General features: G+C 45.9%; 1 protein-coding gene and 2 long non-coding RNA genes across 8 annotated transcripts in view; 2 read left to right on the forward strand and 1 right to left on the reverse strand.

Annotated features, from left to right (window-relative positions):
• The window catches only part of LOC138299444 (signal transducer and activator of transcription 5B), a 994,326-nt gene extending 992,737 nt beyond the window's left edge, over window positions 1–1,589 (reverse strand). For 4 of the 5 annotated variants that reach the window (XM_069237689.1, XM_069237693.1, XM_069237690.1 and 1 more), the window contains exon 1: window positions 1,415–1,578. The gene's annotated coding sequence lies outside the window, so the exon portion shown is untranslated. Of the gene's footprint in view, window positions 1–1,414 lie in introns of all 5 variants that reach the window. The other variant, XM_069237688.1, reaches the window with a different exon arrangement.
• Window positions 1,590–1,611: 22 nt separating this feature from the next.
• Window positions 1,612–14,182, forward strand: part of LOC138299446 (uncharacterized) — a 69,964-nt gene continuing 57,393 nt past the window's right edge. For both annotated transcript variants that reach the window (XR_011204753.1, XR_011204754.1), the window contains exon 1: window positions 1,612–2,102. This is a non-coding gene — a long non-coding RNA (uncharacterized lncRNA). The remainder of the gene's footprint in view (window positions 2,103–14,182) is intronic.
• Window positions 11,169–12,753, forward strand: LOC138299447 (uncharacterized). Its single transcript, XR_011204755.1, has 2 exons — window positions 11,169–11,323; window positions 11,429–12,753. It is a non-coding gene; the product is annotated as an uncharacterized lncRNA (long non-coding RNA).

Below are 14,182 nucleotides of genomic sequence, written 5' to 3' on the forward strand. Positions count from 1 at the left end.
AAATCTCATTTACTCACACCTATCAAGGACTTCCATAAATAGAGAAGCTGGGTCTTTCCTGACACCCGTCATTTCACCCACACGAAAGAGTCTCTCCCTCGCATGCTTCGACACTCCCTGCAGGATCGCCTTCTGGGGACAACCGTGAATCATCCATAACAGCGCCGGGTCACTAATGACAATCATCTCTCCCACAGGGTACATTTTCTGACAGCAGTAAACCGACCATACTGAGGGAAACCCAATGGGTAAAGTCTCGTTTAACTGTCAGTTAAAAAAAACAACACCCCTACCCTCCATATCGCGACGAAGTGCATGACCCGTCAAACGCCAGCAGGCACCCCCATGGTGTAAGAGCTCCCTTCGATCCGCCATTCCTTTAACAGTAAGATATATATCGCTTCGCACATCGGTTATGCGTCAACTGCCCCCAAAGAAGGCACTCTCTCCTTGACAGCTGTCACTCCAACCCTAACTGCGGATTCTATTGTCTGCATAAGGCTCCCTATTGTGTTAAGTGCCTCGTCCGACAGCCGTTACTACTCCATCCCAAATAGTACAACGTCTAACCTGATTGTTTCTAACCAAGATAGCGCAGGGTCTCTCGACTGACCCGTGTCAAGGAAGCCCTCCACCACTTCATCGCCTCCTCCCAAAAAAAGTGCACGCTTTCTGTACAATTGCCAGTCACTAAGTACATGCCATATGCAGAACGCTATCACTTTTTCAACAGAACATGACTCACTTTGGTCAGATGTCATACTCAAAAATAGCAGGGTCTCTCTCTTGGCTGATGTAAATACCCATCTCCTACAACACCGGGTCTGCCAGCTGGCAACTATCTTCCCTCCACCCTCAAAATAAAGTGCATCTCACAACACAATTACACCCATCCTTCACTGTAGGGCAGTCTAGCTGACGAAGCAAATAACTACCTCTCCTGACTGGTCTCGCCCTCAAAGTGTAGTCTCTCCCTTGGAAGATGTCACACCCGTCTACAGTTCAGGTTCTCTGTCGTAACAAATGTTACTTCTACCCTCATAGTGCATGGCCTGGCTCTCTCTTGACACATGACACCTCCTCCAGTGCGGTCTCGCTCCTGACAGCTGTCACTAACAACCCATCCCGCCCCTCAGCTGCTACGGATCGCAATCGGGACCAAAACACAGGCGCACGCAATAGAAAGCTTCAGACGCAACATGTTTCTCCCCGAGAGGAAACTTCTCCCCATGGCCCTGTCTGTTGGTGGGGAAGTCTACAGGGGCCTCCCCAATAACCCTTACCAGGAGAGGGGTGTCGTCCTCCTCAACACCCAACCCTTGCCACACAGCCCCGCCCCCGGGGGTTATTCCCCTTCCAGGCCCTTAAAATAGACGTTGCTGCTGAAAAAAAAAGCCCCACCGTGCCCCCTCACCTGCGGCGGCAGTGCTCGCGCCTCCTGCCCCGACCACCGTCCAGTCTCGGGGTCTTTATCCCCGGCACCGGTGCTGTCTTTCCTCCGCCGCCGTGTGCTACGCTCTCCCAGTCTCTAGCTCCCTTCACGGATCCCCCGGCGGCGGACCCGCCCCTCTCACCGCGTCCCGCCCCCTTCCTCTCAACCGTCAAACCCCCGTGGTTCTTTTTTTCCCAGTGCCCCGCAGCGCCGCCCAGCGGCTAGCAGTGGCACCCCAGGCTCCTTAGAGAAGCTGCTGCGCAACGGGGTCGCGGGCACGCGCGTACAATAAAAATAAAAAAAACAAGACTCGTGCAGATAGGTTTGAAGACTCAAGGACCAGCGCGACTGACTCGCCCTCCGTCGCCTATAAAAATAACGTGTACGTTTCTCGGAGGCGCGCTTTGGACGTGTCCCGACAAAACAGTGGCCATGGTCCTTTCAGGCGAGGGGGTTTGTGGTTTTGCCTGGATCCAACATGGCAGCCACCATGGAAGATCACAGCACGCCCATATGCCATTTACCTACTGATACGCCACCTCAAGCCGCGTCTGACTGCGCAGAAGCGCCATTGAGCTGTCTGGAGCCTCGGTTACTAATGCTTAACCCACAACTGCGCAATTCTTATTGCTTCAAAGTTTGTTTCTTCCCCCCTCACTGCGCAGGACAGGTACGGTACCATTTTGAGTGAAGTCTCGCACAGGTCTAATGCATTAAAGTAAATTAGCTAATAAAACAAGAACTTGAGTATTCTTATGAGATGATCATTCTATTTGATGACTGGGCGTGTTTTTTTTAAGTCGTTAGCGTATTGATAAGTTTGTTATAAATTTGAATATAACGTTATTATCGGGGCGACAATTAAAAACGTTATAGTTTTTTCCCCCACCCAAACAGGCTTTTTATTTTTACAGTTTCGTTTAGAGCGAGCTTGGCCCAAGGGCAGTACCCCTCTTTATAGAGGACTCTAAGTGTATTACATATTTTTACCTTGTTTTTTATGGTACAATGTGTGTAAGTTATTTTCTCACAATCATAGATTGTTGCTCTAACACCAGGACTCGTACCCGGTGCCCCAATTCCAAAGCCAGCAGCTCTGGCCTTTAGACCACTTCACTTGGTTTATGTGGGAAGTTTAAGAGAATGCATAGTCATTAAAATAAATTCTAATTTGGTATAAGCATACGTCAGCCTATTCTGATAGAATGTTAAACACATGACATTTTTCAAATCCATTATTTATTTATACCTTGGTGATCCCCCCCCCCCCCCTTCATGCAAGCCAATGTTTTTGTAGCAGGTCCTGTGCCAGCTCCCCCTACTGCTTCTCATCAGGTCGTGTAGCCTTGCATCCCCGCTGCCCACTGCCACACCACTCTGTTCCCCCATGTGATCTCCGAGCGCTCGCTTTGTTGTGTGCCTGGGCACCATTGTGCCGTGTTTTGTCGCTGTCTGTGTGCTTGGGACGTTGGTCACTGTTGGTGTTGCCAGTGTAGTCTGGATTGAGAATTTTGTCCGCATTGCTTATTTTTACTTGCTTGTTTTGTTCGTATGCCCATTTTGTTTGTATTGCCCATTTTGTGTTGCTTGTTTTGTGCTGCTGCTTTGTAGTGCCTAATTTGTATTGATTGTTTTTGTTGCTGGTTGGTTGCTCCCTTCCTGCCCCACCGCCTGCCACCCAATGCTTCTCCCTCCCACAGCACCGTCTTAATGGCGGAAGCAGTGCGGCTGCACAGCTGACGTGCCAGAGGCTAGCCTGTCTTTGCTCGTCCATGCCCAGCGCCAGGAACCCTAACCTGCCGGGCACCCGCTGGTACCCTACCACAAACTCCAGGCTCTGAACCCCAGATTCCACATCACCTCCCCTAGTTAACCAAAGGAACCTTCACCTGCAGACAGTGCTGCTTTTATTGCAAAACAGGACTGACCACCTGCACAGGAATCCCCTTCACACACTCCCAGAAGAGTATGAGCACCCCAGAGCTGCTCCAGTGCATTCTCCTCAATGCCCGTTCCCTCTGCAAACACGCCATGGAAATCACCAAGACCTGGCTTATCTCCTCCTTTAGCCCCCGACATCGCCACCGCAATGGCAGACGGCTACAATGTGATACACTGAGATCACACAACCAAACATACGGGAGGCATCACCATCATCCACAAGGAAACTATCTAATGCAACGCTACCGAAGACGACTCCACACCAGTCATGGAATAACTCAACTTCCAACTCTTAACCAATGGCAAAACGATCATCAGAGTCACCCTCGCCTACAGACCCTCTGGACCTCGACCCACATTCTGCAATACCATCTTTAACTTCATCGCCCCTCTGGCAATCAACTTCAAGCAGTACATCCTACTAGTAGACTTCAATTCCACTTGGACCCCAATGACATCCACTCTACCAATCTTTTAGAAAGCATGAGCAACATCGACCTCATCCAACTGGTAACCACCACACCACACAGTGCAAGACACACACTGGACCCAATATTTACACCCAGCAACTGACTTAAGGTACAGCCACATCACCAAACTCACCTGGACCAACCAAACTATCGTTCACTTTGCCATCGCAGGTTTCCCATGGTACTACTACCAAGTCCCTCAGTTCTTCTCACTGCAGCTGGAGCAAAGTGGCCAAGACTCAGTGGACACAGGCCCTCAACACCATCTAGCATGAAGCTGTGTCAAACCTGGAACAGGCTGTTCAGGACTTTTCCTCCTGGATCACCAAATGCGCCAACAGTCACCCCCATGAAGCCAGCCAAAAACATCAAAGCTTGAAGACAAACCAGCTGGTATACTTCAGCACTCTCAACCATCAAGCACAGTTTCAGGCAACTAGAGGAACAATGGCACACCACCAAAAACCCCTCCGACCGAACTGCCTACAAATCTGCCCTTAACAAGTACCACCAACGCCTCAAGGAAACCAAAAGAGCAGCCCTCACGGACTGCAACAAAACAATTGCCAACCACACAAAGGAAGTCTTCGATGTAGTCAGGGTATTCTCCTGCCTGTCAGCTATGAGAACACTGTTTGCCTTTCCCAAGAACGCTGTCGGACTTCTTCCACAGCAAGATAGCAAGCATCTACAACAACTTCGACCCACAACCCACGGTATCAACTTCGACAATCTCTGATTGATCACCCACCCCAGTCACACGATCACTACATTTACTCTGCTCACCACGCAGACAGCCACAGCCATTATTTCCTCCATCCACTCCAGACCACCCACCAACCCCTGCCCCCACAACTTTTCCAACCTCGGAATCGAGGAATTCAGCGCAGAACTCACCCACATCTTCAACGACTCCATCACCACAGCAGCTTTCTTGACAGTTGGAAACACACTGAGACCCATCCTGAAGAAACCCTTCGCTGACCCCAGCAAACTCAGAAATTACCACCCCATCTCACTGCTGCCGTACTCTGCCAAAGTCCTTGAAAATGCCATTAACCACCAACTCACAAACACCAGGAGAAAAACAACCTTCCTGACGCCTTGCAATCAGTTACTGTGTATGTTTTAATGAAGAATACATAGCCTGTATGGGAACTTCAGGGATGGAAATACAAGGTAAAGAGCTAATTCAGAACATTCGGAAATGGAATGAATTAGACAAACGGGAAAGTCGATGTTCGAGAAATGAAGAAACAGACAGGAACCTTCTCTCCTCCTGTAGCAGGACAGATAAGCACTTCAGATCTCCCTCTGAGAGAAGCAGCAGGTGGAGGTTACGTTCATGTGCCTTGGAATAGAAGTGGTCTTGCATCATTCACTAACAACTTTCCAAATCTGAGGGAAAAGCGTGAGTGGTACAAGACAGTTGAGCGGTTTGTGAATATTTCATAAGTGTTGTGGGTTGTTTTGAATACTCTCTTCAACATTGTGGTTCTGAGTGACTTGTGGGCAGAATGTAAGATAGCTGTTGAACGGCCAGAGTCAGAACCGTCGAGGAGCCTAGTGACAAAAGGTGTTTCGCTGTTGTTGATGAAAAAGTATTAGCAAATGATGACATTTTTAAAGTTAAAGATGTCTCCCAAAGATATCGATTGGATCAAAATTGACAGAACGACTCAAGAACCTAAAGAGTTGATTCATGCTTATTATGAGAGATTGTTGCAGGCGTTTTAAAGCAGTATAGTGAAAGGGAGACACTTGAACCTAAGGATATGGGACATTTTGCATCATTGTGACAGGATTGAGACCTGAAATTAGAATGATGATTCAGCAGCATTTGATTTGTTGGCAGAATAAATCTGTTGTTGAAATTTTGAGATATGTGAAGTACTGCAGTGATGAAATTGAGATTCATTTCTCCTTTTAGTTTCTTCTGTTGAATGGTTGCTCAGATAAAGGCTGCTCGGAGAAGTAGTCAGATCCATTTTTTTGTGGGGAATGTTGGTGCTTTGCAAGGAGTGTATCAGAAGGGATCTACTGTGATTCATGGTAGAGGTGATCCTGTTGATCTCCGTACAGGGATGGATGTGGGTAGTCGTAAGAGGGCAAACCCTTGTCATTTCTGGAACAAGTTGAGGCATTAGAAGAGGGAATGTTGTCTTAATCCGGCTAATCAATGCCAGAATTAATCATTTATACAGCCCCAAGGTAACAACCCCATATAGATGCAAAATGTGTATAAAGAGCGAGAATGCAGAATTTTGACGTACCACACGCTCCAGTGATGCAGGTTCCACAACTCCTGCTGCCACAGCGAAATGCGAATAGCCATAGACTGGATTCTAATCGAGTTCCAAACATGAATGCATTTTAAGATAATAAACACCATCCAACAGTAACTCGTGTTTGAGGCATTCAAGAGCTATGGCTCTGATCAGCCTGATTGTGCCCCTGGGCGTGAGGGGAACTGGAGGAGGGGAGGGATTGGGTCCTTGGCGCAGTCCAGATGCTGAAGTGAAATGCCACCGTGTCAGTTTTGGTTGACACTGGTACTACTCATTCTACTCTGAGAAAAGAAAAAAGTCCCAGACCTACCCTTCTTAGGGAAAAATGATCTAAGTTATAGGAGTTGTGAATAAACAAATGACAACCCCAGAAACAAAAGAAGTGCCTGTGAAAATAGTCTTTTGAGGAGAATCACCAATTTGTGGTCTATGATTCTAGTCCAGTGAGTCTCTAGGGAAAGATCTCCTTTGCAAGCTCAATTGTGTTATCTAGTGTACGCTGAAAGGTATAGAAATGCTAACCCACAATGAGGATGTCACCCTCAAACAGATGAATGATTGTTCTTACACTGTATTGTTTACCATGATGACTTGCCGCCACACCTTAAAGACACAATTAGGTTTGGGATTTTACAGGAAAGGACATCGGGTTAATCAAAGGTGGTGAATGCAAATGCAGACTATCAGAGAACACCCCAATATAATATGACTCCTGAAACTATCGCTGGGATTACACTGGTAACTGAATAAATGATTTAACAAGGTATTCTGAAAGGAATTATAGGGAGTCCATGCAATTCACCCATAATGGGCTTACAGAAGCTAAGTGGTAAATATTGCATCGATCAAGATTTGAGGAAAGTGTTCCCTGTTATCCTGTGGTACTGAATCCAGCTGTGATTTTGTTTCAGAGTCCATGGGAGGCTGTGTGGTTAAAGGTTATTGATTAGTATCTAGTTTTCATACCCTTGAATGAGGACAGTCTATTCATGTTGGAGGGGGCACATTCTAGTTGGCTGAGACGAGGCCCTACCCAGGCAGAACCTACCACTTCAGTCGGGAGTGGGCAATTAAACTCACTGTAAATCCTGCGCTCACCCTTGGGTAGCTTGGCACAGAGTAGTCGAGCTTCACACGAGCAATGTATAAAGCATTGGCACAGAACTACAACACAAGAAGTCACTGAGCATTGCAAAAATACTTTAAACGAGGTGTATGTAAATTCAGTTTGTATTCAACACACACCTTAATTTACACAGCATGGACCTCATAAATCTGGGCATCAGTCACGTTTAGAAATATAGCTAGTAGTACTAGGCCCAAGGGTGTTAATGCGACATTAGCAGCATGTACACATGAGAAATAATACTTTCCCTCCCAGTACCCTCATGCGGTGCAACCATGTTGACTGCAGAGACCTACCCCAGTGATCACCCCAATTCAATTCAATTTCAAACAGTTACAGGATGCATCCCGGTTCCCAACGATAGCAGCAATGTGTACATACAGAGAATCTCAGCACTTTTAAGATAGCTCTGCAGCCTAGGCTGCACTGGTAAGCTTAAATGTCAGCCGCACTAGTAAACAAAGTGCACGGTGCCCCCACCATGCGGTGCAGTCAATCCCATGCAGTCATTCCCACACACCCACTCTGCACTGCTACGCGGTGACATGGATATCAGGCAGGCTAATATACATGCAGTCGCACACACTCGCTTCCAGCACCCTAATGCGGTGATCGGACATTTAGTGGGTGAGTTGTCAATGAGTTCACAGATCACTGTTAGACCCAAACCTTCCTCTACCCTCCAAATAATTCCCATTACCAAGAGCTAGAGATGTAATAACCATTCCCTGGATACTAGGCCGCTTACAGCGCTGGTTACACTTATTCAGGATCCTGGGGCAAAAGGATAAAGAGACTATGGCTGATCAGGCAATAGTTGACAAATGGAAGTTTGTCCACAACTCAGAAAGTTCAGTAAGGGGTCTCCGTACTGGCCTTCTGGCACGGGCCCCAGTCTGCAAAGTACGTGGGAGAGTCACCTTGGGACACATAGTACTGACAGTGGCGCCGAGCCAGACACTCCAATCCACAAATAGTTACCAATTCCGTGCCTCACAGGAACAGAGGCACCACATCTGGGGCGCAATGACTTGGGCCGCCACAGGCGTACGTGAAGAGTTAACAAATTCTGTGCCCTTCTGGTATGGACACCAGGTCTGGTGTGTGTGATGACTTGTGTCGCACCAGACAATTATGCTCACACATGACACGTTATCAGTGCAGCACTTCCCTGGAATGAGGCACAATGTCTGGTGCGCAATGCCTTGAGTTGCACCAGACAATTCTGCTCACACATGAAACATTATCAGTGCAGCGCTTCCCTGGACTAAGGCACATCATCTGGGGCGCGATTACTCTAGGGATAGCAGAAGGCCTACTCGGGGTTGGCCATAGTGGAGGAGATGCCACCCTGAGTGCAGACAAACTTACACCTCCACAGGTCTGCACTATCAGGCTTACCACATGTTGGTCAGGCTAATCTGATGGGTGGTACACTCAGTGCGGTGTCCCACTAGTGGCCAGGGCCGTACCTGCCTCAGGTATGTGGGGTAACTTTATACAGGGCACTCCTGGGTATGGCACCTCAACCAATCACATAAGCGCCCTTATCTGGCATGGGTAGGAAGGGCACGCTCATTTCCCCAGTGCAGTACAGTGGGAAAATTGCCCAGAGACCTAAGACCACAGAAAGAGAGTCAGCAAAAAAACTGGGAGGAAAAAGCAAAACGTTTCAGGTAAATCCCCTAAGAAGGGCCATGTCCAACAGTTTGTCTTCTAATTTCGGATCAGCAGTTGTGTTTTGACATGGTGCCGAGTTCCCCAAGGGTATACCAAGAGTCCCTCCATCTTCAACTAGATTCTCTAGAAGAATCTTGAGTCCTTGGTCATGCCTTGCAACTCAATCCTGGTACTATTATATATCAATGGACTGCTGGTGGCGTTGAATATACAAGAAGCTTGTAAGCAAGCTACTATTTCATTGTTGAACCACCTGGCTGAGAATGGACATAAAGTGTCCCCAAATGAGTTGCAAAACTGTCAGAAAGAGGTCCAATATCTTGAACATCACATTGAGAAAGGAGCAAAGAAAGTGTGACAAGAGGATTTTAGTAATTCTGACAGTGAATCCACCAACCACCCAGAGGGAGGTTAGGATGTTTTTGTGAATGATGGGCTACTCTTGCCAGTGGATACCCAGCTTTTCCCTAGTAGCCACGCCTTTGCAGAGGCTGACTCACAAGGATGTGTCTGATAAGGTATCCTGGGATAACGATTGTTTGATTCTCTTCCCAGAGCTGAGAGGATGTCTCTGTTGTGCCCCAGCACTGGGAATGCTTGATTACAATAAGTCATTTGCCCTTTTCTGAAGTGAGATGGAGGGATGTGCTCTCTCAGTGCTTACACATTTACACGGAAATGCAAAAAAGGCCTGTGGCCTATTTTTCTGCTACTCTTGATCCCATAGCTTCTGGGCAGCTAGGTTTCCTTAGAAAAGTGTGAAAACATTGTAATGGGTCACCTACTAACTGTTTGTTCCTCATTCTGTGGAGTTACTGTTGACAAGGACTAGAACCCAGCGTTCGATAAGTAGCCGCTTTACTGAACAACCATACTTGTGGCTGAAAATGTGATTGTCAAACGCGGTGCTGTTCTAAATCCTGCTGCACTGTTGCCTGTACCAAATCATGAAAATGATGATTTTGAAGTGGAGCATGACTGTCTCAAAGTCACTGAATTATGCACCAAGCCGAGACCAGATATACAAGATGAGACGAGCCACTGCCTGAGTCTGATTTCGTGCTATATGTAGATTCCTCATATTTACGAGACAATGGAGGAAGCTTAAGAGCAGCCAATGCATTCTGCATAATTTCAGGAGTTGTTGAAGCTTCCTGGCTTCAAGGAATATTTTCAACAAAAGTGACTGAACTGGTTGTTCTTACTAGAGCCTGCTCTGTTTCAGATCAGCTGAAAGTGACAATTTTCACTGACAGTCCGTACAGCTTTGTTGTTGTGCATGACTTTGGATAGTAATGGTCCCAGCAGGGGGGGGGGGGGGCTGTGACCTCTTCCGGATCCCCCAACCGGAATGGTGAACAAGTGAGGAATCGTCTTGAGGTGTTACAGTTGCCTTAACAGGTTGCAGTGGTCAAGTGCCCTGCACACCATAGTGGAAATGATAATGTATCTTTGGGAAATAGATATGCTGATGAGGTTGCACAGTACTGTGCACACAATGTCTGTACCTTTTAATGGAAAATATACAAATGAGGGAATAGATATGACCAATTACAACCTGTTGTTAACAACTGCAGGCACATGGGAAGAGGTAAAGATGCTCCAAGAGGAGGTGTCAAAGGAAGGACAGCAGAGTTGGGTAAGAGCAGGTTGTGTCGAGAGAGCATGATGACATTTGGGTTTCAATGGAAGGAAGACCTGTGTTGCAGAATAGTTTGTTGCCTCCAATGGCTAGGCATTTCTGTGGTCCAGCTCATATTGTTTGCCATGGTGCGATTGTTTAGGCAAACATAGTTCAGTGCCAAGCTCAGATTGATGGCTGAAGCATTGTGTCATGGATGTGTTATGTGACAGCAGAACAATATTGGAAAGAGAACTACAGTAATACTAAGTCACATGGGAAGATTAGGCGGTCCCTTTAACAGGATACAGTTGGACTTCATCGAGATGCCTGTGTGTAACTGGCTGAGATGTGTCTTGGTGTTCGTCTGCATCTTCTTGCGTTGGGTTGAAGCTTACCCCACCAGACGAAATTAAAGTCTCACTGTAGCAAAACTAGCAAAACTGTTAAGAAAGCCGATTCCAGGTTCGGGTTCCTGACTTCTCTAGAGTCAGATGAGGGACTTGTTTTAATAATGAGGTCCTGAGATTGTTTTATACACAACATTGCAAGTGGAACAGAGACTACCTTGAAGCTATAGATCTGAGGCTTTGGGTCTTGTCACACAGGTTAATGGGACACTGAAATCCAGATTGGCGAAAGTGTGTGCTTCAACATCTTTGAAATGGCCTAATGCTTTGCCCTTCGAGTTGATGAGTCTTCGCAGAGCACCTGATCAGAAGACGGAACTGTTTCCTCAGGAGATAATCATGAGAAGAGCTATAGGTTTGCCAGCTTATACCTGTGAATGTACTTGTGAACATTGCAGATGATAAGATCCTTGATTACTGCAAAGGGTTAGCTAAAATGGTGCGTTCTGTGTCTCAACAGGTCGGACCAGCAACAACCCCTCCACATCGGGAACAGTGCTGTGACCTCAGTCCTGGCAGCTGAGTGCTGGTGAAGAAAGGTGTAAGAAAGACATGTTTGGAACCGTGATGGTGTGGAACATATCAATCATCTTGGTGACAAAAACATTTGTTAAATGTGAATTTCCCCCTAGCTGGACACACACTTTCCATTCTTGCAGTGTAGTGTGTCCCCTTGATGTGACAGCACCTGTCCCAGAAGTACCAGCGGTAACAGAGAGACAATGGAAGCAGGTTAGTCAAGCTGTTTGGGACCAGAGAGAGCAAAGAGAGCCTGAAACAGTGCATGCTCACTCTGAAGGTGGTCTGGAGAGATCCACAGTTGAAGCTGAGATGGAAGAGTCTCGTCCCGCAGTGGTGAATGAGTCGACTTCAAATTCAGACCCTGGTGAAGGACCTGGTTCTGTGAGAAAGGGAGTGGAAGCTGGAGACTCTTGACCCAGATGACAAGAAAGAGGGAAACTGAATTTACCCAAGGAGCATGTGCCTCAAACAATTCCAGAGGACACTGAGAACTCTGATCTCAGTGAAAGAGAAAATTAAGGATTGGCACTGAGGCAAGCTAAGAGAAATGGAGTGCCCTGTCGGAGGTACTATTCACCTGAATGGACATACTTTGCTGCCAATGATGGAGAGAGAAAGTTTTGGGATAACGCTCCAGGTCCAACTGAACCTCCTTGAATTGAACATTGTGCTCAGATTTTACTTTGAGGTTTCTGTACTGTTGGATAGACTGAAACATTTGACTGTTGTTGTGATTATTACATTTATACTGTGCCTTATTTAGAGACTTTGCGTTGACTTTGTTAGGGAATTAAGAACAGTACCGAGGCACAAGTCTGCAGAAGAAGAGAGCATTGTCCTTTAGAAGAACACAGAGTAATCAATCAGTCAGTACTTGTAAGGCGCAGCTTATCACCAGTGGGGTCTCATTGCACTGTGGTAGGTGTGCTGATCATTCAAAGAGCCAGTTCTTGAGAATCTGTCTGAATTGCTTCAGAGATGCGGCCTGTCTGAGGTTGACAGGGAGTGTTTCCATGTCCAGGCTGCAAGGTAGGAGAAGGAAATTCATCTAGCTGTGCTTTTCTTAAATCTGGGGATGGCACCGAGGGCGAGATGGGAGGTTGGGAGTTGCCTGGCTGGGGTGTAGAAAGTCAGGTGGTGGTTGAGGTAGTCTGATCTGATGTTGTGAAGTGCCTTATCTGTGTGAATCAATGGCTTGAAGGTGACAGAATATGGCTAAGAAAGACTCATGAAGACCTTTGTAAATAAATCTTTTGCAGTTTATCACGTGGACTTTGTTTTGCCTCTTTGCACAAATGAAACTTAAGCACACCATTACTGCTGCTGTTGTGTTTTAGTAAAACTGGTCTGAATTCAGAGAAATCATGGAACGTAGTAACAGTAACGCTAGTAGACCTTCACACATACTTACAGAAGTGTTAATTGTAGCATTTATAGTAATAATCGCTTTGCTTATAGGGTTGAGCTTTCCTACACAATTTAGTATGGAGGATAATCGTTCAACGAGTGTCCGTAAGATCACATTTTCTACTGATGATAGAATATGCTCACTAAATGAAAAAGATTTGCACGTAGACACTTCTAGAGAACATAATTAATCAAGTGTTTGTCATAGGTGGCTTTATAAGGATAATGACACTATGGATGTGAGAGATACATTTGTACACAATTACTTGTTTCAATAATACATCTCAAACTCTGATTTAGTCCTTCCGGAAGTTCCTTCATTCGAACACCTGAATAAAAATCCTTATTTTGAAGGTGCGGAAATAACAGGTAAATATTTTGTATCAGTCACAATACTAGACGTTGTAAATGGACACAGACGTAATTTGACTTGGGACATGACAGAAGTAGAGAAGTTTTTAAATCTAGTAGGCAACAAAAGAATGGAACTAGAGTCTAGGTCTGAAATAGATAAAGACCTTAAAATACAGCACAGGTGGAATAGAGAAGAAATTGAATATCAAGTGAAGGGAAACCAACTAGCATTAGCTTTAGATTGGAGGCATCAGGGAAAGTTGTCCATACATATTCACCAAAGTTATTTGGATCCATTATTTATAGGGAAGAGTGAATGTGAACACACGTTTGAAGAGAAAGTGAGTTCTTTTAGAGGGAAAGTATCCTGTGATTCCTGGAGTATCATTTATTTGTGAAAGGTATGCCTACTTACAGTTGCCCAAGGGATGGTATAGGCATTGTCATTTTAGGTATAGTATTTCCAAAGATTTGTCATGTGGAACATTTTATTGTTTCTTTATGGGAAACAAAACCTAGAACTAGGAGAAGTGTTGGTGGTAGGAGATATTTTTGGTGCATTGATTTCAGTCTGTAGGTGTGATTCTGAATTATTTGGAAACTAAGAAGTTGTCTAGGATAGTGGATAAACTGGCAACGAGTACAGTCAATTCTTTATTATTTGTGAATACTGAGTTGGTAGCAATAAGGTCTATGGTTTTGCAGAACAGACTTGTGTTAGACCTTCTTATTGCAAAAAAGGGCAGAGTCTGCCGGATACCAAAGGTTCAGCAATGCTGTACTTACATCCCAGACAAAAGTAAGGATTTGGAGAAATACATTCAGAACATTACTAACTTGAAGAAGGATTTGGAAAGGTTAGAAGTAACCCATGCCTGGGAAGCTACTGGAGATGGGTTTGCTGCTGTAGGCAGATGCTTTGGAAATGTAG

Source organism: Pleurodeles waltl, chromosome 6 (assembly GCF_031143425.1).
Source record: "Pleurodeles waltl isolate 20211129_DDA chromosome 6, aPleWal1.hap1.20221129, whole genome shotgun sequence".
In the NCBI taxonomy this organism is placed as follows: Eukaryota; Metazoa; Chordata; class Amphibia; order Caudata; family Salamandridae; genus Pleurodeles; species Pleurodeles waltl.